This window comes from Mytilus californianus, unplaced genomic scaffold (genome assembly GCF_021869535.1).
Source record: "Mytilus californianus isolate M0D057914Y unplaced genomic scaffold, xbMytCali1.0.p SCAF_10, whole genome shotgun sequence".
NCBI lineage: Eukaryota > Metazoa > Mollusca > Bivalvia > Mytilida > Mytilidae > Mytilus > Mytilus californianus.
The window spans coordinates 75,797,663-75,821,781 of record NW_026262582.1 but is presented as its reverse complement, the minus strand read 5'-3'; the positions used below and the strand labels follow the sequence as shown (position 1 = coordinate 75,821,781).

The 24,119-nt window shown below is 31.9% G+C and overlaps 2 protein-coding genes across 2 annotated transcripts in view; both read left to right on the top strand.

The window, feature by feature from the left end:
- The window catches only part of LOC127719177 (serine/threonine-protein phosphatase 6 regulatory ankyrin repeat subunit B-like), a 67,582-nt gene that overhangs the window by 16,801 nt on the left and 26,662 nt on the right, over window positions 1-24,119 (top strand). The window lies entirely within an intron of this gene.
- LOC127718542 (uncharacterized) overlaps window positions 10,750-24,119 on the top strand; it is a 191,426-nt gene continuing 178,056 nt past the window's right edge. The window contains exons 1-2 of the mRNA XM_052224611.1: window positions 10,750-10,831; window positions 16,136-16,233. The gene's annotated coding sequence lies outside the window, so the exon portion shown is untranslated. The remainder of the gene's footprint in view (window positions 10,832-16,135; window positions 16,234-24,119) is intronic.

The window sequence follows — 24,119 nt, the reverse complement described above, 5'->3', positions numbered from 1 at the left end:
TAGTCATAACAACTAACACAATTTTCTTTTTTATTCTCTAAAAGGCCATATACATCCAACTGTAATTGCACATTTTCAGCCTTTTTTACTTACAAAAATTGACCAAAAACTGTTCAAGCGGTTACCATAGCAACCGCAAAATTTTAAGTGAAACGTGATGTATATTTCAGTATAGCTCAATTGTTAGAACATTTTTACAAATTTCGAACCATTTCTGTGACATGTCATTTCCACATGATTTTGATGCTTACAGAAAATGACTCTTAATAACTATTTAAATTATCACATGGAATTTGAATTTGAGCTTTTTAAACTGGGCTGAAAGTTGTAAACCTTACCTTTTGTAGTAATATTTCACAAAAATGTGAAAAATCGGTAAAATTATCCACGTGTTTATTTTATGTCAATGTGTTGAGAATTGTGCGTGTTAAATATCGGCATGGTTTGACATAAAAAGAACCGCAAATGCGCCGTAACGTAAGATGAGACTCTCTTTCTACATCCATAATCATGGAGTAAACTTTCAATTATTGTGTGTACATAGTTCTACATGTGCAACAAATATACACTGACGAGGTAATATTTGCATTAGTTACGATCCATTGTTGTCAATTTATCAGATTATAGCTTTAATTGCACGCATACGACAAAGGTTCGTTCAAAAATGATTAATGAAATACTTTCATTATAAAAATAGTTTAAGGTACTGAGCAGGATAATCTGTACTTGAGTGAACGGAACTTAATGAAAAGTGTTATGCAATATTAAGAGTAAAGCATAGATAAATTATTTACTCATCCATGTAATACTTTCCTCAAGAGACAACCCCAAAAGAAAGAAAACTAAATTATCATAGTTGAATTCAAACAAAATTTGCAATACAAGAGACGTTAAATTTAACTATTTCAAAATAAGAATGATGCAGTTTTTGTAAAAAAAGTTGAAAAATATATTTGCAACCCCCTTCCCTCAAAATAGAAATAAAAAAGATTAAGTAATAAAACGAAAAATCAAAATGAAAATAAGCTAAACAAACACTAAAATATAATTTAACATATATTTTTTGATGTATACACAAAATTGAGGATGGAAACGGAGAATTTGTCAAAGGAACAACAACCCGACCAAAGAGCAGAACACAGCCCGAAAACTCGAATGGATCTAAACTAAAAATAAAGAGACCTGGTATGATTGCCAATGAGACAACTATTCACCAAAATTCAAATGAATTGGACGCAACCTTACGGCCTTCAATAAAGAGAAAAACCAATACCGTATAGTCGGAATGATTTATCTAAATATAATGTGGATACAAATAAAGTTTGTTATTGGTTTCACTTAGTTAGTACTATTCAATTTTGATTAATTTTGAGAAAACAAGTATAATTATATCGATAATCAGCATATGATTCTACATTGGATTTGCGTATGTTTAAGTGTTGCATGTATATATTTGAAATTTAAGGAAACTCCATAAAATTACGTAACAATCCCGATTTAAGTATACATGTCCCGCGATCGTATTTTTCTAAGTCTACAGTTAATGAGTGATTTTGTTTGCTATCTACCTGTGTATGCATAAAATAGTTGCCACTGGACATTAAGCCAAGCATAATTAATAAATCATGTTACATGTATACCCTCGCCCTTGGGTCTCTGGTCGATAGAGTGAATACATGTTTGTACATGCATATAGTGAATTACCACCTTGTTATTTGCTCCTTGTTGAATAGAGATTTTAGTGGTTACACCCTTGTCCTTCGGTCTCTCGTCGATAGAGTGAATAAATGATTGTACGTGCATAAAGTGGTTTACCTCATTGTTATTTGCTCCTTGCTAGATAACGATATTAGTGGTCACAAGCCCAGTAGTCAGCTCTTCTGTGTTGACTTGAATAAAATTATATGGTCATTTTTATAAATTTCCTGTTTACAAAACTTTTTCGAAAAACTAAGGATGTTCTTATCCCAGGAGTAGATTACCTTAGTCGTATTTGCCACTACTTTTTGGAATTTTGGGTCCTCAATGTTCTTCAACTTTGTACTTCTTTGACTTTTTAACTGTTTTGATATGAGCGTCACTGATGAGTCGTATGTAGAGGAAACGCGCGTCTGGCGTATTAAATTATACTCCTGGTTCTTTTGGTAACTATTTTACACCACTGGGTCGATGCCACTGCTCGTGGACGTTTCGTCCCAGAGGGTATCACCAGCCCAGTAGTCAGCACTTCGGTGTTGACATGAATATCAATCATATGGTCATTTTTATAAATTTCCTGTTTACAAATCTTTTGATTTTTTTCGAAAAACGAAAGATTTTCTTATCCCAGGTGTAGATTACCTTAGCCGTAGTTCGCACTACTTTTTGGAATTTTGGGTCTTTGTACTTGTTTGGCTTTTTAACTGTGTTGATATGAGCGTAACTGGTGAGTCTTATGATGACGAAACGCACGTCTGGCGTATTTAATTATAATCCGGAAACCTTTGATAACTATTTTACACCCTTGTCCTTTAAACTTAAGGCAATAGAGTGAATACATGATTGTACATGTATATAGTTGTTAACCTCCTTGTCATTTGCTTTTTGTTGGATAGAGATATTAGTGGTTACACCCTTGTCCTTGGGTCTCTCGTCAATAGAGTGAATACATGATTGTACATGTATATAGTGGTTAACCTCCTTGTTAATTGCTCTTTGTTGCTTAGAGATATTAGTGGTTACATCCTTGTCCTTGGGTCTCTCGTCAATAGAGTGAATACATGATTGTACGTGCATGCAGGGGTTAACCTCCTTGTCAATTGGTCTTTGTTGGATAGATAGTAGTGGATACGACCTTGTCCTTTGGTCTTAAGTCGATAGAGTGAATACATAATTGTACGTGCATATTGTGTTGTACCTCCTTGTCATTTGCCCTTTGTTGGATAGAGATATTAGTGGTTACGACCTTGTCCTTTGGTCTTAAGTCGATAGAGTTATTACATGATTGTACGTGCATATATTGGTGTACCTCCTTGTCATTTGCTCTTTGTTGGATAGCGATATTAGTGGTTACGACCTTGTCCTTCAGTCTTAAGTCACTAGAGTAAATACATAATTGTACGTGCATTCAGGGGTTAACCACCTTGTCATATATTCTTTGTTAGATAGATAGTAGTGGCTACGGCCTTGTCCTTGGGTCTTAAGTCGATAGAGTGAATACATGATTGTACGTGCATTCAGGGGTTAACCTCCTTGTCATTTGCTCTTTGTTGGATAGAGATATTAGTGGTTACGACCTTGTCCTTTAGTCTTAAGTCGATAGAGTTATTACATGATTGTACGTGCATTCAGGGATTAACCTCCTTGTCAATTGCTCTTTGTTGGATAGATAGTAGTGGTCACGACCTTGTCCTTTGGTCTTAAGTCGATAGAGTGAATACATGATTGTACGTGCATTCAGGGGTTAACCTCCTTGTCATTTGCTCTTTGTTGGATAGAGATATTAGTGGTTACGACCTTGTCCTTTGGTCTTAAGTCGATAGAGTGAATACATGATTGTACGTGCATTCAGGGGTTAACCTCCTTGTCATTTGCTCTTTGTTTGATAGAGATATTAGTGGTTACGACCTTGTCCTTTAGTCTTAAGTCGATAGAGTGAATACATGATTGTACGTGCAAGTTTTTCATTCTTTGATGTGTTTGAGTTTTTGATTTTACATTTGGTCAGGAGCTATCCGTTTTGAATTTTCCTTTGAATTCGAAATTTTTGTTACACATGTCTTTTAGTTTTTCCTAGATGCAAGTCAACATATGACACAATATGGTACATTTTTAAATGTATCCTAGGTATCATTTATTTCAGAATTGCAGAAAGATGAAGTCATCATGATCAACATACTTTGTATAAATAGTATTCAGTGACATTGATGACATCTATGTGGCATTAAGTGTGATACAGTATTTATCAGAGGGAAGCCGATTTTCACATGAAAAACGGTTTCTCTAAACGCAAACATATGTTGTTAAAGCAGCATGTTAATATTGTTAATAGTAGTGTACTTGTTAAAAAGAATGGTGTGTACTCTCTAAAACATACTGTAGATTCTACCCCAAAAATAGGAAAGAAAAAGAAAATGCAGAATAGAGAAACAGAAGCGAAAGATACCAAAGGGAAAGCCAAACTTATCAGTAAAAAGAAAACTGACAACGATATGGCACAAAAAAAACCCAAAAGACCGAAAACAAACAACAGTGCATACAACACACACCACGCACAAGTATGGACTCAGCAACATGAATCGCTCCAAAAACCGATGGTGACCTAATGTGCTCCGGAGGAACACGCAGATGTTGTTCAACATGTCGCACTTGTTGTGTTGTTCATTTAATAACAATTTTGTGACAAGTCTAGTTCGGTAGGAAAATGAGGACGGGATTGTAGTTACGATGATTGGAACATATTCGTCGTCATCTGTGAAACAGATATTTCATAACGGTCTACCAACTCGTGATTTTGTCATTAAAACTTTTAAAGGAATGATTCAAATTCCCCACTTGGAACTCTTCCTTGTGAGTAGTTAGCCTCCATCAATAAAAACATGATAGGAAACGAAATGCAAGCCCTGGCATATTGTATCAATTTGAAGATATATACTCCATATGCAGGAGTACAATAAGAAGGAAGCAGAGTGTATCTTTTTAATAAGATATATAGATAGAAAGATAGATAGATACATAGTTTATTCTCATAAAACCATGCAAGTAAAAAGGTTACAGAGAAGTTAAAAAATAATATACATAAAAATTCGATTGTCACTGGTGAGTCTTTTGTAAACGAAACGCATATCTAGAGTACAAACTTATACGCTTTGTATTTTTCATGAGTTTGTGAGCGCTATAAACTCTTTTAAGCTTGAACAGTGGTGTAACATTACAGCACAAGTACATACTGCACTTATTAAGTAGAAAGGGCTCATAGGAGCATGAAGCACAAACATAACTACCTAAAAGACAAAAAGCAGTGATCTACGTACATTCAAAGTTACTGAAACTAAGTTTAAAGCCAATACAAACTTACAGATAAATCATGGTTACATCATTGAATACTGGTAACAACCAGTCCACACCATATAGACTTATTATAAGTAAATCATTACAAATTGAGAGAAGCATGATATTGTGCGAGCCTCGCAAAAATAAATAAATTGTGTCAATGAGAAAACAGCCTGAGGCCACCAATGGGTCTTGAACACAGCGTGAAAATCTCGCATTCAGATGCGAGCTTCAGCTGGTCCCTTAAAAATATTGTATACTAGTTTATCAAAAATGGACGTCACACTATATACCAAAACATAAAAATTAACGAAAAGTAAAAAAAGAAATACAAGACTAACAAATTTAAAGGCCAGAGGTTCCCGAAATTGGACAGGCGCAAAATGCGGCTGGGTTAATTGTGTTTTGAGAAATATCAATCTCCCCTATACATCTAGCCAATGTGGAATAAATAGACAAACAGTAGTACGCACAGTAAAAGAAGTCCGAATCAGATGTTATAATAGGTAACAGAAGAAAGCAAAATGACAATGATCATCATAAATTAACAAAGGACTTCAGCAGTTACTGACATGCCAGCTCAAGCCCTCAATTTACCTATACTAAGTAATCGACAAATTAAGACTTCATCATACGAAAATCAAGCGCAATATCTCCCGCTAGGGGTTTAGTATCATACCATCATCATAAATTATACGAGTAGAACATTACCAGTAATATGCCAACAACTGGTTTTAGAACAAATATGTTTATTTCCGATGCAAAGACCCTACGACAGAATCATTATTAATTCCAAAAAATGCCATATCTAATGACCTGACACCAGTATCGTAACTACATCCTTTCTGAATAATTATAAAAAAAGAAGATGTGATATGATTGCCAATGAGACAACTTTTCACAAGAGACTAAATGACACAGAAATTAACAACTATAGGTCACCGTACGGCCTTCAACAATATTATGAGCAAAGCCCATACCGCATAGTCAGCTATAAATTACAAATGTTAACCAATTCAAACGAGAAAACTAACGGCCTAATTAACGTACAAAAAAAATGAACGAAAAACAAATATGTCTGCTCTATGGTCGGGTTGTTGTCTCTTTGACACATTACCCATTCCCATTCCCATTCTCAATTTTATGTACACAGGAACAAACATCAAACACTGAGTTACAGGCTCCTGACTTTTGACACAAACATACAGAATGTGGCAAGGTAAAACGTGTAAGCGGGATCCCACCCTCCCCATAACTCGAAACAGTGGTGTAAACGTACAACAAAAGAACGAACTATAAAAATCCGTTGAAAAAAAATCATCAGATGAATACAAATAGAAATGCATCTAATAAAAACACAGAGTGAACGTGGGCAGGTACTTGTGCATACCAACAACAAAAAGACACTAAGTCTGTTTAAAATCTTGGTTAGCTTTTGCATTGAATGACGACATTTGTTTTGCTTTGTATAGAATATATAGAATTGTATAGATTATTACCATAAAAGTTGGGATGTGGAATACCTGAACGTATACGATGTCAGCACGATGATATACGAATGATTTTCATTGTACCGATGATAAAATTAGTTAAATGTGTTGACCAGTTTGTGATTTCGAATACCCTGGTAAATAATTTTATGTCAGTAACACAAAGATCTCTTTCGTTTAAATCAAATACGTTGTTACATCCACGAGCGAATCGAACAAGTTGAGATACATAAACACCACAAAATTGATACAATCATCGTCTCAAAATGGATAATTAATAATAGGAAATGAAAAATCATCTCTTTTATCATAAATTAAGTATTAAGCTTCCCGTTAAAAATATAAATATCAAGATCTCAAGATCTAGAAAAAGGTAGCGTGCTTTGTTAGTAATAGTTGTGTTAAAGTGAATTGAACCGGATATGCATCTCTTTCGTGTGCATACTGAAGTTATTGAGAGCCAATATGTCACCCAAATATCTAAAAGTATTAAAACTAATAACTGATTGTATCAGATGTTGTTTCGATAGGTCTTTGCTGATTTTATTCATAAATTGTAACTCGTAGCAATAAAAGAACCAGGTTCTCAATAAATGGTGCAGAGTTAGTCCACATTGCAATTCAGATCACATAACGATCATAGCGAACCAACATGTTATGTAGTAAACATTCAGGTGCCGTTATCGTATCAAAGCAGTTCCAATTGACATATTTCTGTTGTGTGTTGTTACTAAAAAATGAAATAAAAGGTCGAATAAATATATTTGAATTTTTACTTTTTAAATACCCATTTGATTATGTATGTGATTTTTTTTTTATAAATGAAATTATGAAGCAAGGTGGTAAATAGGGTGCACAAATCAAAATTTTGAACAGATTCGGAATTACCAATATAAGCATGTAATTCATCAAGTACCTCCACCATTTATTGACACTCAAAATTAGTTAATTTCACTATTGTGTGTTCCTATTGTCGAAACCAGTAATTGTATAAAAATACCTTGAATTGTAACTCAAACTGCCAGTTTCAATATTTTGTTTCTGTTTGTATGGTTGTAAATAAATTTTCGATCGGTGAGTTTTATTGGATGAAGATAACACATAAACATATACAGTATACATAAAATATGTCGTTTCTGTCACTGAAAACAGAATAAATACTTGATTAATAACACATAAATAATGCAGTATATATAAATTGTAGGAAGTGTCGTATGTGTCACTGCAACATAATAAATATTTGATTCTGACTTGTCTATTTCTATAAAATTAAAGAGGATAACTATCTAAATATAAGAGATGAATATATTTGAGTAGGTCAGAGCGTCCATAATTAGTGACATTAGTGATAGATATAAATAATATTTACTGTTAGAATCACAATTTAGTATACTAGCATCTTTGACAGACTACCGATATATATTAGCGTACAATATTAATGACAAACTGATGCTCTTATGTTTTATTTTTAATGATGGATAATGTATTTTCAATAAGACGCATATAACTATTCTTGGTTCCAATTGCTTTCCATCTTAATTTTGTTTTTTCAATTTCAAGTATTGATGGGTGGCAGGGACAATACAACGTTGTTTTTTTTAAATATCATTGGGTAATAGCTACCATAATTTGGATATACCAAAACAAGTACTTCATATCAGATAAACATGCAATATATGGCATCCTTTTTTTACTTCATTCATACAATTTTCGAACCATTTAAATTTATCATGTAAAAAATGAGTTCTACATCGATCACCGGCCAATAATCTTTCATTTGATACGTAAATTATCGATATATATATTCCAATTTGTTTGATATTTCACCTATGTGTAGGAATCCTTTTGTTTTCAAATGTAATTCTTTCCGGTATGTTCGTTTTGACCGAACCCGAATTGGTAATGTTACATCTTACAAAGTCCATCAGAATGATTTGTCCTATACACACGTTATTTCCTACCAAATTATCTAACATATCTTTACGTCGTCGATGTTGTCTAAATGTAGGTAATTTTATTTGCACGCTTCGATGTGATTGTCGAGCTAATTAGGATATAATTTGATTTCTTTGACAGATTATTTTTCTTGATATTACTCTATGTCTTTGGTAATCAATTAACAGTTATGGCGTGATCGTCACTAAGGCTTTCTACCTCAGGAATGGATTACCCTAGATGTATTTGGCAACACTTTTAGGAATTTTGGTTCTCAATGCTCTCCAACTTCGTACTTTAATTGGCCTTTTTAACTTTTTTAGATTCGAGCGTCACTGATGAGTCTTTTGTAGACGAAACGCGCGTCTGGCGTAAATACCAAATTTTATCCTGGTATCTGTGATGAGTTTATTTGCAAACTGTGCTAGGGTAGTAGTCTTAACGAAACAAAATGGAATTAGTAATGATTTAAATGAATAAGCTTGCACTGTCACTGCAAACTAAATAAACATTCCAAATGAAAAGCTTTCACTGCTCGTACACCCAAATCAGAAAAAAAACATGCATAAGAATACGATTGTATTTCTACGACAACCACAATAAGCAATCAGATGAATACGGAGTCACAGCCATTAGTGAAAAAAAATTGTATTGCCACTTCAATCAGGCTAATACCTTAATTTTACTTGCTATTTCTGTTTATTTCTACAGAGAGTCAAACTGTCGATATTAAAGAGGTTGAACAGTGTTTGTCATTAGTTCTGAACGTCAATAATAGATGACATATATTATTAATATAGCAAAGCAAGACGGTATCTCTACCTTTTACAGTTTTTATCATTACTAGTATTTATGAAAGACTACAGGAGTGACTTATGAATTCATATTGTTAGTCTTGTAGTATTCTATATCCACTATCGAGAAAGATTGAGCTATATTTCATATCAAGGTACAACTGTCTATCTCAGTAAACAACTACGATACCAGATTTCTACATTCGACGAGTTTCTGTCTGAACTTTAGGTTTACTTTGTATTTTCACACTTCCTTTTGAATTTCAATAATTTATTCATTCCAAATACATGAAATACAACCAAACAAGCCTTTAGTGTGAAGTGCTTAGCTTGTTCGATGTTGTTATCATAGTTATGTTACGCGATATAGATCAAATGTGACGTGTTTGTTATATTCGTCTAAATGGCTGGTTATTTTAATATATCTTTTATATTGCAATGAACATTTATCATATCCACATGTGTTTCTTTTTTGAGTGTTTTTCTTTTGATATCATTTCTTATCTTGTTGTTAATTTATTATATAAAAGTTATACTTCGACGCCTTTATGTGATTATTAATGCATAAGGTTTTTAATCTATGTACGTTCAATTTGTTATAGCTAAATCTCACCTATCGTTTATATATATTGTATGCTGATCGTTTTTCTACATCAGCACTTTTAAACAACGTAAAAGGAAATCTGTGACTTTCAAGTATGCATCAAAGAGGGGAAAAAGATACCATAAGGGACAGTCATAGATCGAAAATAAACTGACAACGGCATGGCTAAAAAAGCAAAAGATAAACAGACAAATAATAGTACACAAAACACAACATAGAAAACTAAAGGCTAAGCAACACGAACCGCACCAAAACTTTGGGTGATCTCAGGTTCTCCGGAAGGATAAGCAGATCCTGTAATACCCTTACGCAGTTTTCTCTGCTTATTGACAGTCGAAAGTTTTCACAAGTTATTTCTTTTAAATGGCTTTCTCAAATTTGGACCAATTGATACTTTTTTCGGACGGTTTATGCTTTTTATTATAATCCATGTGTGTTTCATTCGATCTCAGATCTTTATTAAACAATCATTTGAGGCGTCACTTGTTCTTGGCTTCCTCCAGAGTATAGAGATGAGTTGAAAAAGGTGTGTATGCATGATAATAGTACATAAACAGAGCACATTGTTTTCCAGATCATTGAAAAAAGAAATATAAAGATTTCCTATATAAAGTTTAAAAATTCTCGGAGAAACATATTTTACCAACGGATCTCGTAAAACTGATATTTCAATAAGCTTGACATTTTAAAACTGTGTACCACACAACAAACCTCTCGTTTAAAATCGGGTGGAGAAATATCTTATTACAATCGATGCAGTGGTATAATTTTTTTTTCAACTACGTAAAATCATTATTTAAAAATATAACACATATCATATACCACCTGATTTAATTATTGAGCTATTTAAATTTACTGAAGTGTATCATGATTTATGACAAAATTATGTCTTTGTACACAGTGTTCATTCAAACATGTCATGAGGAAGATCGTTTTTTCTAAAGGAATATCTTAGGAAATTAATTTCTGAAGAGACGGTAAGTTATTCTAATATTAAGCAACGGTAGTTCCGTATATCTCATGTATATCCTTTGTTCAACAAATTATCATCAGCGTGTTTTGTTTATTTCAATATTTGTTAGCTATATTACCTTGATTGTTTTCTACCAAACAATTGGATGAAAGATAATGTAACGTGCAGCGCAAAAACAGTCGATGACTTTGGTACAGTGTGTAATGTTTTATCATCCTCATGTATATCAAATTGTTTTGGTTGAAAGTATCCACTCAACTCATATGTTCTCACCTGTATGTGTGCTCAACTGTACCATTTCTCTTATCTTACATTTTGTTTGGACAGCTTTCTCATTTTCCGTTTTTGACATTTTTACTGTACAGCTTCCTCGCTACTTTGGCTTTGACTTTTTGTCATTACAACACTATTGTTTCCTTGAAATGATTTATTGTCCGTACATCAGACTTTTTTTATTGTTTGACTTGTTTTAAGCTCTTCAGTCTCCTTAATTGACTGGATGTCTGTACAGTTCCCTCAATATTTCGTTGTGCCTTTTTTTAATGATTCACTCGTCTTCGTTTTTGGCATGCCAGAATGCATCCATCGTTGCGTATGGTTTGCTATGTTTACTAACTATGCTCTGTAGTAATTTTAAAGTATGCACGTCCATTTTCACTGAACTAGTACACAATTTTATTTAGGGGCCAGCTGAGGACTACCTCTGGGAGCGTTGAAGACCCATTGGTGGCCTTCGGCTGTTCTCTGCTCTTTGGTCGGGTTGTTTTCTCTTTGACATATTCCCCATTTTCAATTTTACTTACTCAGTTTTTACTTTTTAGATTAGTTGATATGATATGGTCACTGATAAGTCTTTTGTAGTCTAAACGCGCCTCTGACGTAGACAATTTTTTCTTCCTGCTTAATTAACTATTTAAAAAATTACAAGAAAATTTCCGTGTACGTCATGAAATTTTCTTTTTTATACGGCAAACAATGGTTAAAGTTTGTCCATACAAACCAAATGCTTGAAAAAAAACCAATAAAAAAAAAATATTATACATTTAAAAAATTCATACTCGACATGTTTCTATTATTATTAAGGAGATTCTGCGAATTTAATTGAAATAGATGTTATAAATCTTGTACGATCGCATGATCTTATCTTTAAAGATCTTTAATAAGGAGTCAACACCAGGGTTTGTGGTTTATCAACTGCACAGAAACTATGACTAATGACCATTTTATCATGATATTGATTTAATTAGATTTTGGTTTTTTAGATCTAAAATTTAAATAGTATTTCAAAACGATTTTATTACGACATTGATGTTCAAGGTACAAAATTATTTCGATTGATGGTCAAGGATCAAAATGCGTTTGATGCTCTTCAACTTTCTCATAGGTTTTGTCTTTTGGTGAGTTATTATGGACACAACGCACAACACGCGTAAGAAATTTTAAGTTTTTGATATTAACCGATTTTTAATAATTTCTAGAGATACTGATGTATGCTATCCTTTTTTCTGATTTGGTCTGGCTCCTGTTTTGATATTTCATTCCACTTTTCTACTTCACTATTTTAATTTGGAATTGATATCGATAAATCAATACATGCAATGGTACAACGAAGTAAAGATTAATATGTTACATTTAACGCATTAAAGTTCTACCTTTATCATGTTTATCAAATTCGTCCTAATAACAGCCCTCATAAGTTTCAATGAATGTCTTATTCTTTAAATTACTACTTTTCAACCTTTTGTTAATTCTATTTTAAGGAGGGTAACATAGCGACTAACAGTTATTTTATGTATTTATAATAAATAGAAATGTGATACTTCACCTTAACATTTAAATTCATACAGAGCAAATCGGTTGAATGATTCCACTGATATACTGATAATAAAAGCTCTTTAATTATATTGAAAATAAGATCTATTTTTTGTCCAGTTTAAATGGAATTTGTGTTTTAAAAAAAAAATCATGCTTTTTTTTTCAATTTATATTCTATATTTTGAAACAGCACTGCAGTACTAATTCGTGTCTAGCATTTATTGAATATCAGAATCAAAGGCAATTAGTATGATACATGTTAATATGAAAATTAAAAAAAGTCAGTACATGTATTTCTACCTTGTTTACAGTGGATATGAATGGTCAAAATCCACCAAGAATGTCTTTCTGGCTAATAACAATTAAATCCATTCATTTGAAGCAACCTAAACTGCGAATATCAATGTTGATGATTCCTTAGATTTCTTGCCATATAAGGTGTGAATGTTAACTTCCTCAAACTCTGTCTATCTTTTTTTTTATACAAGGTGCTTCTCTTAAACTGTAACCCATCTATTGCAGTTCCGATGTTATTGTTCTCAACCAAGTGTTGCGTGATCTCCTTGGCTTTCTCTTACCTTGTGGTGTCATGTGCAAAAGTGTCTATACAGTATGGTTGTATGGCATTCTCATTATATTGTCTTGCATCTTAATCGTCTTCGTATGATCTCTGTATTTTCATATCTCAAGGTATGTCGGTAATAAAAACTGCAATAATGAAGGGTGATAATTTCGATGTTATCATGTTGTTATTTTGCTGTTAATAAGTAGATACCAAGTTATACTTTCCCCATCACCATTTACAAGTTTATTTTTATTTTTAATTTATTTACATTATATTGTTTTATTTACGATACCGATTTATTCTATATAATTTTATATTATAACATCCTTTCTTAGAACGATCAATGCGCGCTTAACCTATTTTTTTCCATTGACTATTGAATCATATGTTTAAATGTTGGTATACGTCAACTTAACATGGACCTGTTTATTTTCCACAAAGATCATATCGATCATATCGCTGTACAATTATTTGAGAAGATCTTCACCATTTAAAACCAATAAGCATTTAAATTGGTCTTTATACAAAAGTTTAACGATTTCCAAGGTCAAAAATGTACATTGATATCTTATACCAGAAGTTGTTGTATTAAATTCAAGTAAAACAAATAAAAACAAAACAAAGACAATCATTTATTTTGAAATCATTTTTTATCAATTAATACTTTAACTCATCTTTCTCTGTACTCAAATAATGATTGTCAGACATTTCCCCTAATGTAGAATTAAGCAGATGTGGTTTGATTGCCAATAACACAACTATCCATCAGAGTTCAAATAACGTAGATGAAAGTAATGATAGGCAACTATACGGCTTTCAACAACGAGGAAACACATACTGGCCCTCACAAGAACAAGGTTAGCCAATTCTAACAACGATTCATGGCCTAATGTATAACAAAACAATTTGCGAAAAGCAAATAAAACAGACAAAAAAAAAACGACAACCACTGAAATACAGGCTCTTGACTTTTGGACAGGCTTTAAAAAATGTTGCCGGGTTTAAAATGGTTCTGTGCGCTAACTAATACTTTTTCCAGACGGTTGATATTTATTTTTAGATTCACGTGTGTTTAAATCGATCTCCTATCTGCATTGGTAAACGTTTGTTTTGATGTAACACATTACAACGTTGCATAAAAAGAAAGAAAATTGTTTTGGATATCACTGAAAAAAGAGAGATAAAGTTTTCCCACACGTGGTCTAATATTCTTTAGAGAACCAGATTCTACCAACGGAAGATATAGGGCCGATTACATTAGCAGATGTTATCTATTAAATTACAATCACGTTGCAAATATAATGTAATCAATTACATTACAATCACACCCTAATTGAAATGTTTAACATCACATTACTGTTTTGAAAGTAATCATGATAACATCGTTTTCTGCTCGATCTAGTCGGGTGACATACAATGCGTGGTTCAGCTGTGCTGTTTTTATGTGCTGACCTAGGTTGATTTACGTATTCGTTTTTATTATGTAGTTAGTCACAACTTCGGTGTTGACATGTATATCAATTATATGGTCATTTTTGTAAATTTACTGTTTGCAAAAATATGAATTATTCTAAAAACTAAGGATTTTCTTATCCCAGGCAGATAACCGTAGCCGTATTTGGCACAACTTTTTGGAATTTTTGGTCCTCAATGCTCTTCATTTTTGCTTGACTTTCTTTACTATTTGACCTGAGCGTCACTGATGAGTCTTATGTAGACGAAACACGCGTCTGGCGTATTAAATTATAAACTTGGTACCTTTAATAACTATAAGCATGTCGTAATGTTCTATTGTATTGTTTATTTGTGTATTTTTTCTGTCCTGTATGTTCTTCCATTTATTTGTATTGTAGTTCTGTCATGTAATGTTGTCATTTTAGTGTTATATTCAACATTGCCATAAAAGCGGGAGGTTTTGGCTAGCCACAAAACCAGGTTCAGCCCACCATGTTTTCTTAAAATGTCCTAAGCTAGGAAAATAGCAATTTTTGTCTTATAGTTCGCTTCTATGTGTGTTACATTGTCGTTTGTTTTTATGTTGCACTCTAGAGTTTCTATTGTTTCGTTGTTTTCCTCTTATATTTGATGTGTTTCCCTCAGTTTTAATTGTAACCCGGATTTGTTTTTTTTCAATCGATTTATGACTTTTGAAGAGCGGTATACTACTGTTGCCTTTATTTACTATCATAATGTATATGATTGTGACAAATATTCCAATACCTTCTATGGTAAGAAAGAACATTTTAAAATAAATATGGAAAACAAAATGTATACTAATATTAAAAAAATATTTTGTCTTTAATTACATTATTTTATCTGTGAACTCATTTATGTCGATAATCAAAGTCATAATTCGATTCAAATGAATGTTCTATGCTATTGGATGTCCCTTTTATTATTACAAGTAATGAAGTGAGTGTTTATATCAGAAAAGATCAACAAGGAACATAACATCAATCTGACAATAAAACATGTGAACAGCAAATTCAGATAGTGAACTGTTAATAAAAAAAAAATTACACTCTATATGTCAACGCTTGGTTTTTCCAAACGTGTCATATAATTTGTTGTATCCATGCTTGTATATAAAGAAACAATTTCAATGTAGATGTACAACATTTGTATTAGGCAAGTAATCATATCAATAAAATCTGAAAATTAACTTAAAGTTATCATGATTACACTTGGTTTTTGATATATGATTGATTAAATAACGATGCCAATGCGTTTAATATTATAACATTGAACCGTATGATGCGGGATTATAGCGTTTTTCAACCGATGCAGTGGTAGAATCTATCGTTTAACTCATGAAAAATTATTATGTATAAATATAGCACGTATCATATTCCACCAGATTTAAATGCTTGAGCTATTTAGAGTTACTGTAGTGTATCACCGTTTTTTGACGAAATTATTTCTTTGTAGACTCTGTGCATATAAATATGTCATGAGGAAGATTAGTTTTACAAAAGGAATGTCTTAGTAAATTAATTTCTGAAGAGAAGAAACGCATCGCAGAATCGGTAAGTTATTGTAACATAAAGCTACGTTAATTCATTCATTTAACTATAAGATTAGAAAATGTGATATGATTGCCAATGAAAAAACTCTGCATAATAGACCATATGATTCAGAAATTAACAACTATAGGTCACCGTACAGACTTGAACAATGAGTAAAGCCCATACCGTATATATTTGTTCTGAATGGTTTATGGTTTGGCCTGTCCGTATAGCTCTCTTATTGATTTGTGAATGCCTTACAATGCTCTGTCTGACCTCTATGTATTCCGTAGATACTTTATTTCACTTTGACAGCACTACCATTAAGTCAAAGGAAAGGTCAAGACTTCATTATAAGAAACATCAATTCCCAATCCCGTCCTCACTTCCACAAATATGATCTACCGAACAAGACTTATCACAGGGTTTGTAGTAAGATGAACATCAGATAAACTACTGTTCATAAAATTTATAGTTATTGCATAATTTAAATTTATAAATGTTTGTCTTCTATAATGAGAGGCCAAATTACTCTAACAGCAGACGTCTTACTAGGTTTCAACATGTAGCATTGTTTGCCTTCCTCGTTTGCATAGTCTGAGATATAATATATAATAACCTTAATTGAAATGGAACGAATATTTGAGATCTCTTGATATTTTAAATGTGTATCATCCTTTGTGGTCTGTACAACATATTGTGATCAAGACCGATCTAAACGTTTTCAATGTCTATTAAAACCCAAAAATGTATGACAAAGAATAAAGGAGTTTTTAAAGTTTTTTCCATTCAAACGAAACATGTGAAAAAGAAGTTCAGTTTTACATTTTAACTTTCCAAACAATGATTTATTTGGCAAAGATTGATCATATTTCCTTCCTATTATAAGCAGAGATACGTTGTCTATTAAAATGAACGTTAAACATCGTCAACGCTCGGATGATCTCATTGTTGAAAATCCACAAAAAAGGTACGTGAATGAGATACGACCTCACTGTCAGGTTGTGTTATCACTTAAGTTTGATCTGAGCGTCACTGATGAGTCTTATGTAGACGAAATGCGGGTCTGGCGTATCTAAATATAATCCTGGTACCTTTGACTAATGTACATGTTGTATTAGCATTTTCATGTAGAACCGACTCTTTTCTCGTTAAATTTAACACCAGGGGTAGATGATATGTGTGCACTGGTGGATCAGTGGGAGCTCTTTTCTGCGCTAGAAAATCGGCAAATAATTGTGATGACTATTCAAAATAACTGCTTTGCCATTATCCTTTTCACTCAAACTATATATCCAATGTACCACTATATTAGGCGTGTTAATTATAGGTGACGTGTTTCATGAAACTCATTAAATTTACACATTTTAACCTTAGGGGCAAACCTACATGTGTATTTTATGATTTGTAGTAGTACAGATTATTCATTACGTCTGGTGAGGGTTTTATTTTTATCCTTTTCTATAGCAACCGGGAAGGCGTCAAAGATAAACATTAGAATAACCTTCCAAGATGTCATACTCATTTGGATTATATCTTCATAGGCTTGTGTGGTTACATTCGATATCAGGCTTTTTTTTATTACCAGCGACATAGCATAAGACAGATGCTAACTAAATTGACATCGAAATAAGCCTTAATTGTATAAAGAGCAAATGCTACTTGTTTGGTTCATTTCTTCCACACCTCAGTTAATTCCTACATTTAACAATTACAGAAAACCCAAATGAACGTGGATAAATAGAAGTTATTCTTTCTTCTGTAACATGTGTAAGCAACAATTTGTATTTGCATTGTTTAAAAAAAGAAATAATTCAGAAGCACTATATTTCATACGTGTTATTGATATAGTTTGTGTTTGGTTAACGGGAAAGGTAAAATTCGTATAAGCAAGGTACCGTATATTTACAAGTGTGGTTGGAAATATGAACCATTAACATATCAGCAAAAACATATTTGAACAAGCCTTAAAATATATTAATTCATTGGTATACATTCAAATACTGGCCATAAAAGCGTTTCTGCTCATTCCGAAAAGGTAACCTTTTAAAGTATGACACTTCTTACAAATTCATTTTTTAGCGATTATCAAGATGTAATTTCGTCTCGTTTTTTAAAACGCCATATGGTCTTTGATTGAAATGAACTACGAAGCATGTAATGATGAAAAATATATCACTTTGAATTTGTCTTATCTTGTATTTATGGTTTTGGCTAACCTTTTTCATTTTCTTTTATTTTACTTATTTCTGATTAAGGGTTGCTGCTTACAAAGCAGGTTTTGAACCAAAAGCTCCAAGTTGAAAAATCATCAATTTGAAAATGTTACGGACGCAATGACGAATTTCTTGACCGTTACAATATATATGTTTCAAAGATTGTCTTTTCCTCAATGGTGACTAACTGATTATTAGATTTATCACCCGGTTTGTACGTGTGACACATATTTAGAAGGATCTGCTTGGACGCATGAAGCACCTGTAATCCCCGGTATGTGTTACTTCAGACTTAAGTTTTTTCTGTTATGTTTTGTGAACTGTTGTTGGTATTTTTCACGATTTTCATGACATTGTTATTTTATTTTCGACTTATGTATTTGAACATCCCTTTGTTATCTTTTGCTACTCTTATAAAGTTTTTTTTTTCAAAGATATTAACTCGCCTTTAAAATCGACGTCGTCTTTCATTGCGTGTCCTGTTCGTAATTCTGTGCATTAAAAAATTAATAAAAAAATCTAGCCCTTTAATTGTTAGAACATACAAAGTTTGGACAGCTGAATGTTTTGTTGTATCTATGATGTTGCTTAAGCTTAGTTTTTGACTTGCTTTTTTAAGACTGTTAATTTTCTTTTTTTCATGATTTTGTTTGACTCAACGTTTAAAAAAAAAATCATTTCATTTTTTGACGTTTCCAATTTTTATTTTAGAATTCATATACAAGGTACCTTGTAATAATAATTAATGTGTAAATTTTAACGTATTGAAATTCTTTTTTTACAAAATTCGTCCTTATTACTGCCCTCAGAAGTTCAAATGACTAATTATCATATTCTTTCAATTACTTCTTTCGTGAATTTCATTTAAAGGTGTGTAACATAGCGACCCACTGTTGTTTATCATAAATAGACATTTGATACCCTACCCTAACATTTAAATTCATACAAAGCAAATCGGTTGAATGATTGCACTGATAAACTGACAAAAAACTCTTTAATTATATTAGAAAAATATTTTCTCTCGAGTTTAAATATAATTCGTGTTCAAACATTCAATATTTTTTTTTCTATTTAAAGTTTTTTTCTGATACAGTTCTGCATTGTTTATTTGTGTCAAAAATATCAGAAGTAAAAACAAATACAATTTTTAATATTAACATGTTAATACAATAAACCATCATTGAGTAAGCACTTGTATTTCTTTCATGTTATCAGTGAATATATATGGTTGCAATCCACTGAGCATATGTTTCCGGCTAACACAAATTATTCATATTCTTGTTAAGCCTGTCAAACTGCGAAAACCAATTTTGTTAATCAAATAGGGTTATTGTCTCATAAAACGAAATAATAAATGGTAATGATCCAGTTGTGTTATATACAGTACGAAAAATAATTCCGATGACTTCATTCTTATCATCTTCGTCTCAAGTGGGATTATAACAAACTGCATCCACTAATGTCTATCTTTTGTCGTAAAGTGTGTTTTCCCCTAGCTGTAATCCATCTATTGTACTTCTGATGTTACTGTTCTTCGCCAAGTGTTGCATTGTCTTCTGACCTTCTCTTTCCTTGTGGTGCCTGATCCGATGCAAAATCTTATGTTTACAATGTGTGTTTCTGTGTGTCATCCACTATACATGGTGTGGACAGCGTTATTTTTTTTGTTTGGTCTATACTATTTTCAGTAGATACCAAGTGCAACTGTGTCATTCCAATACTTAGAAGTGTCTTGATTTTTCTTGAATTTACATTATAATTGCATATTCAAGATATTTGGATCCCGATTGCTTTGATATATATTTTTTTTATATTGTAAAATCCTCTTTCATAATGATTGATGCGTGCTATACCTATATCTTCTCTATTGAAAATTGAGACAACCGTTTAAACATAGTATACACCAACTTTACACGCATCTCTTCAATTGGCAACACAATTAAACAATTGTTCTTATAATTGAATAACAATCTTCACCTTTCAAAACCGGTAAGAATTTTCGAGTTAATTGGGCTTAATACATTTGTTTCAAAATTTACAAGATAAATAATATTTATCAATACCTTTTATCAAATGTATCAAAAAAAATTGGAAATCAGCAATTTTGAAACCACTATTTATCAAGTTATACTTTTACTCAGTTTTCTCTGTACTAAATTTTTTTTTGTCTAGAAGTGGATGAAAGCAATTATAGGCATTCTTAAACTTTGAACCAATTGATTCTTTTTTTCTTACAGTTGATATTTTTTTTAAATTCATGTTTGTAAATTTTGATCTCGAATCTGCATTGGAAGCAACACGAACTTGATTTGTACTACCAAACACAGAATTGAAAGATATAACTTACAAGTTCATAACATTCATCCAGTATATTTTCGTTGACATTCATTTGCTAACCTGTATGTCTGCTCAGTTGCATTCTTTCTTTGATTTGACGTATTGTCAAGCTTCTGGTTTGTCTATTCGTCGGTTATGCTCGTTTCCTAGGTTTGACTGATTCACCGTTATGCTCGTTTTCTGTGTTTGATTTGTCGTCTATACAGCTCTCTCGTTTCTGCAGTTTTAACTTACTATCTGTATAGCTTCTTTTTTTTACGATGTATGTCGTTCTTCGAAAAATTCCCTGTTTTTAGTGGTTTGGCCTGTCCGTATAACTATCTTGTTGATTTTTGTTTTCCTTGCAATGCTCTTTTCGGCTTCTGTGTATCTCCTAGTTACTTTATTTTACTTTGAATATACTATCATTAAGTAAAAGGAAGGGTCAATAACTAGTAAGAAGATATAATAGTTGTTCATATTGTTTATAGTACTTTTAGCATTAATATTTTTTAATATTTGCCTTCTTTGATAAGGTATCAAATTACTCTGAAAGCAGACATAATACTAGGTTTCAACATGTGGCACTGTCTGTTATGCTCGTTTGTACCGTTTATATTGAAATAGCACGAATAATGTAAATACATTGATGTTTTTAATATGCATTCCTTATATGGATGGGCCCCTACATACGAATACAAGCACAGACCAGGAATGCACGTTAAAATATAAATACATTAGGGGTTCAATTTCAAACAGTCATCGTTTCAATAAGGTATGCCTTTATTTTAAAACTTCAACAGTCTGTACAATATAATGTTAACAAGATCGAACTTAACAACGTCTTCTCCTTGATTCTGTATCTTTTTAAAACACTGACACAAAAGTTTCCGTGTACGTTATGGAATTTTATTTTGTATATGACAAAGAATACATTTTTTTTTTTAAAGTTTTCCAATTCAAACGAAACATGTGACAAAGTATGCCACTTTTTTTACATTTAAACTTCACAACAGCTGTTTGTTTAACAAAGAATAATCATATTGGTTTTCTATTTTGAGAAAGAACATTCCCTCAATTCAAATGAATGATAGACGGCATATACATTTGTACGCTCGAATAATTTCATCGTTTAAATTCCTTCGAATTCAGTCCAAATCAGGTGTATGGTTGATTATTTGTACAGAAAATATGAACTTTTTAACATGATATTGTATTTTTTTTTATTTTGCTCTTTAAATCAAATAATAGTACACAGCGCTTCTATTAGGCTAATGATGTTCCAGTTACACAATATCATGATATTATAAGTTATTGTTAAAGATCAGTGTATGTGTGTTATGCTCTTTACATTTCTCATTGATTTTGTCTTTAAGCTGCATTTGGTTTAAGCGATAAACAAAAATAAATACCTACACAAGATGTCATAATTTTGTTAAATAGATCCGCATTCTGGGCTTTTGTGGATTCACTGGAAATTAAGCTTTTTAACAAGAGACATAATATGAAACAGATTATATGTGAAATTCCACAGAAAAAGCCTTCAGTGTGAAGCGCCTAAGTTGTTCGATGATATAATGTTACGCGATGAAGATCGAAGTTTACTGTTTGGTCTACAATGAATAACTCGGTAAATGTCTTCATTGTTTTTCCCTTTAGGATGTTACTTAGATATTGAGAGATTATTTAGATCTAATCTTAATTCAGCTTTAAAAACGCCATTGTTCATAATTAAATTTAACGAACTAGGAACCATGTTCCTGTTCTTAATTGCTTTAAACAAGATTGATGAATAATATATCTCTTTGTTTGGAACAACAAAGTTTAAAAGGCTTGATTTTGAGTGTATTTATTGTGTTTCCTTGGCTTTAGTTGTTTGTTTAATTATAGATACTTACAACGAAACAAGCTAATGCACAATGTAGCAAACATTTATATGATATATTTCACCTGAATTGAAGTCTTACGTGTATAAAATCTGTCCTTATACATGTAGCAGCACTGGTTAGTTCAAACGAAGGAATTTTTATTTTTTTTTTAAATTGCTTCTTTAATTTATTTGAATTCTATATTGATCTACGAAACGCGACTTACTGATGTTTATGATAAATAGTATTTGATAGTCAAACTGTAATGACTTTACAAAACATATTTTTAAATCTAAAAAAAAAAAACACGAATTCATTTTAAAACTTGAAAACAAAAATGTTTCCTTTCAAATAAAAAGAAATATCTTGTATTATCAGTATATCAGAGAAATCATTCAACCAATATGTTAAGTAAGTCATTAAAATTTGACTATCAAATGACGATTTATCATAACCATCAGTAAGTCGGGTTGAAAATACCATATAGAAAGTGTCCAAACGTCACAATGCTATATAAAAAGTGACCCAACGTAAACATCTTAAATGGAAAATTTCCCTCTAGATCAATATTTCCGTTTTGTAATTGGAACCCCCTGAAAACAAATACTTATTAAAGCATTATTACTCTATAAGGCAGTTGAAATAGTTTTGACAACTTGAAAATCTGAGGTCTATGAAAGGGGGGAGGGGGGTCAATTTCCCATGGTATGGGTTTTAAAATACCATGACTTAATGCAAACATTTAAACATCTTTTATAACATGTTTTATTTCCTTGCCAAATACAAGGTAATGCATATTACTATATACAGAAATTTGAATAGCTATGACCATGATAAACAATTGGAAAACTGAAATTTACAAGCAGGGTGGGAGATTCAATTTCATACAAGTTTTATTCATACCAAGTACTTATTAAAGCATTATTGCTATTAAGTGTCTAATCATATCATAATACCTTGATTTTATAAGTTTTTATTATGGACAAGTTATAGCTTTTTTTTGCATGCACACGTATAAAAATTGCGGCTCTTGTCCAATGCATTCATATGTAATTTTTTTTCACGAAGCATATTTCCTTTTAAAATCAGGTGAATAGTTTGATTAAGGTTGTCTTTTGGGTAAGGTATGTAATGGGTGTAGTTTACTTTATTTGATTAGAAATTGTACTTTTGATTTTGACCTCATGATTAGACATTTACACATTTACGTTTTAATATTTTTAATGGTACGGAAATATTTGGAGTCTGATATATTATTGCTTTTTTTGCCGACATATAAACTCAAACAGACATTAACATGATAAAAAGGACAAAATAAGCATCAACGTTTCTCTGCCAAAAAATAATTTTTCGTATTTTTTTCACGTATAACTCAAACTTTATTGATTTATTTTAGGTATACTGGAACTTATGATTTGTAATTGGATATTTTCTATTAATTGTTTTGCAGTTATTGACTGAGGAATAGTTATATTAAAGATGGCTGTTAAAATAAGAGTAAATGTAG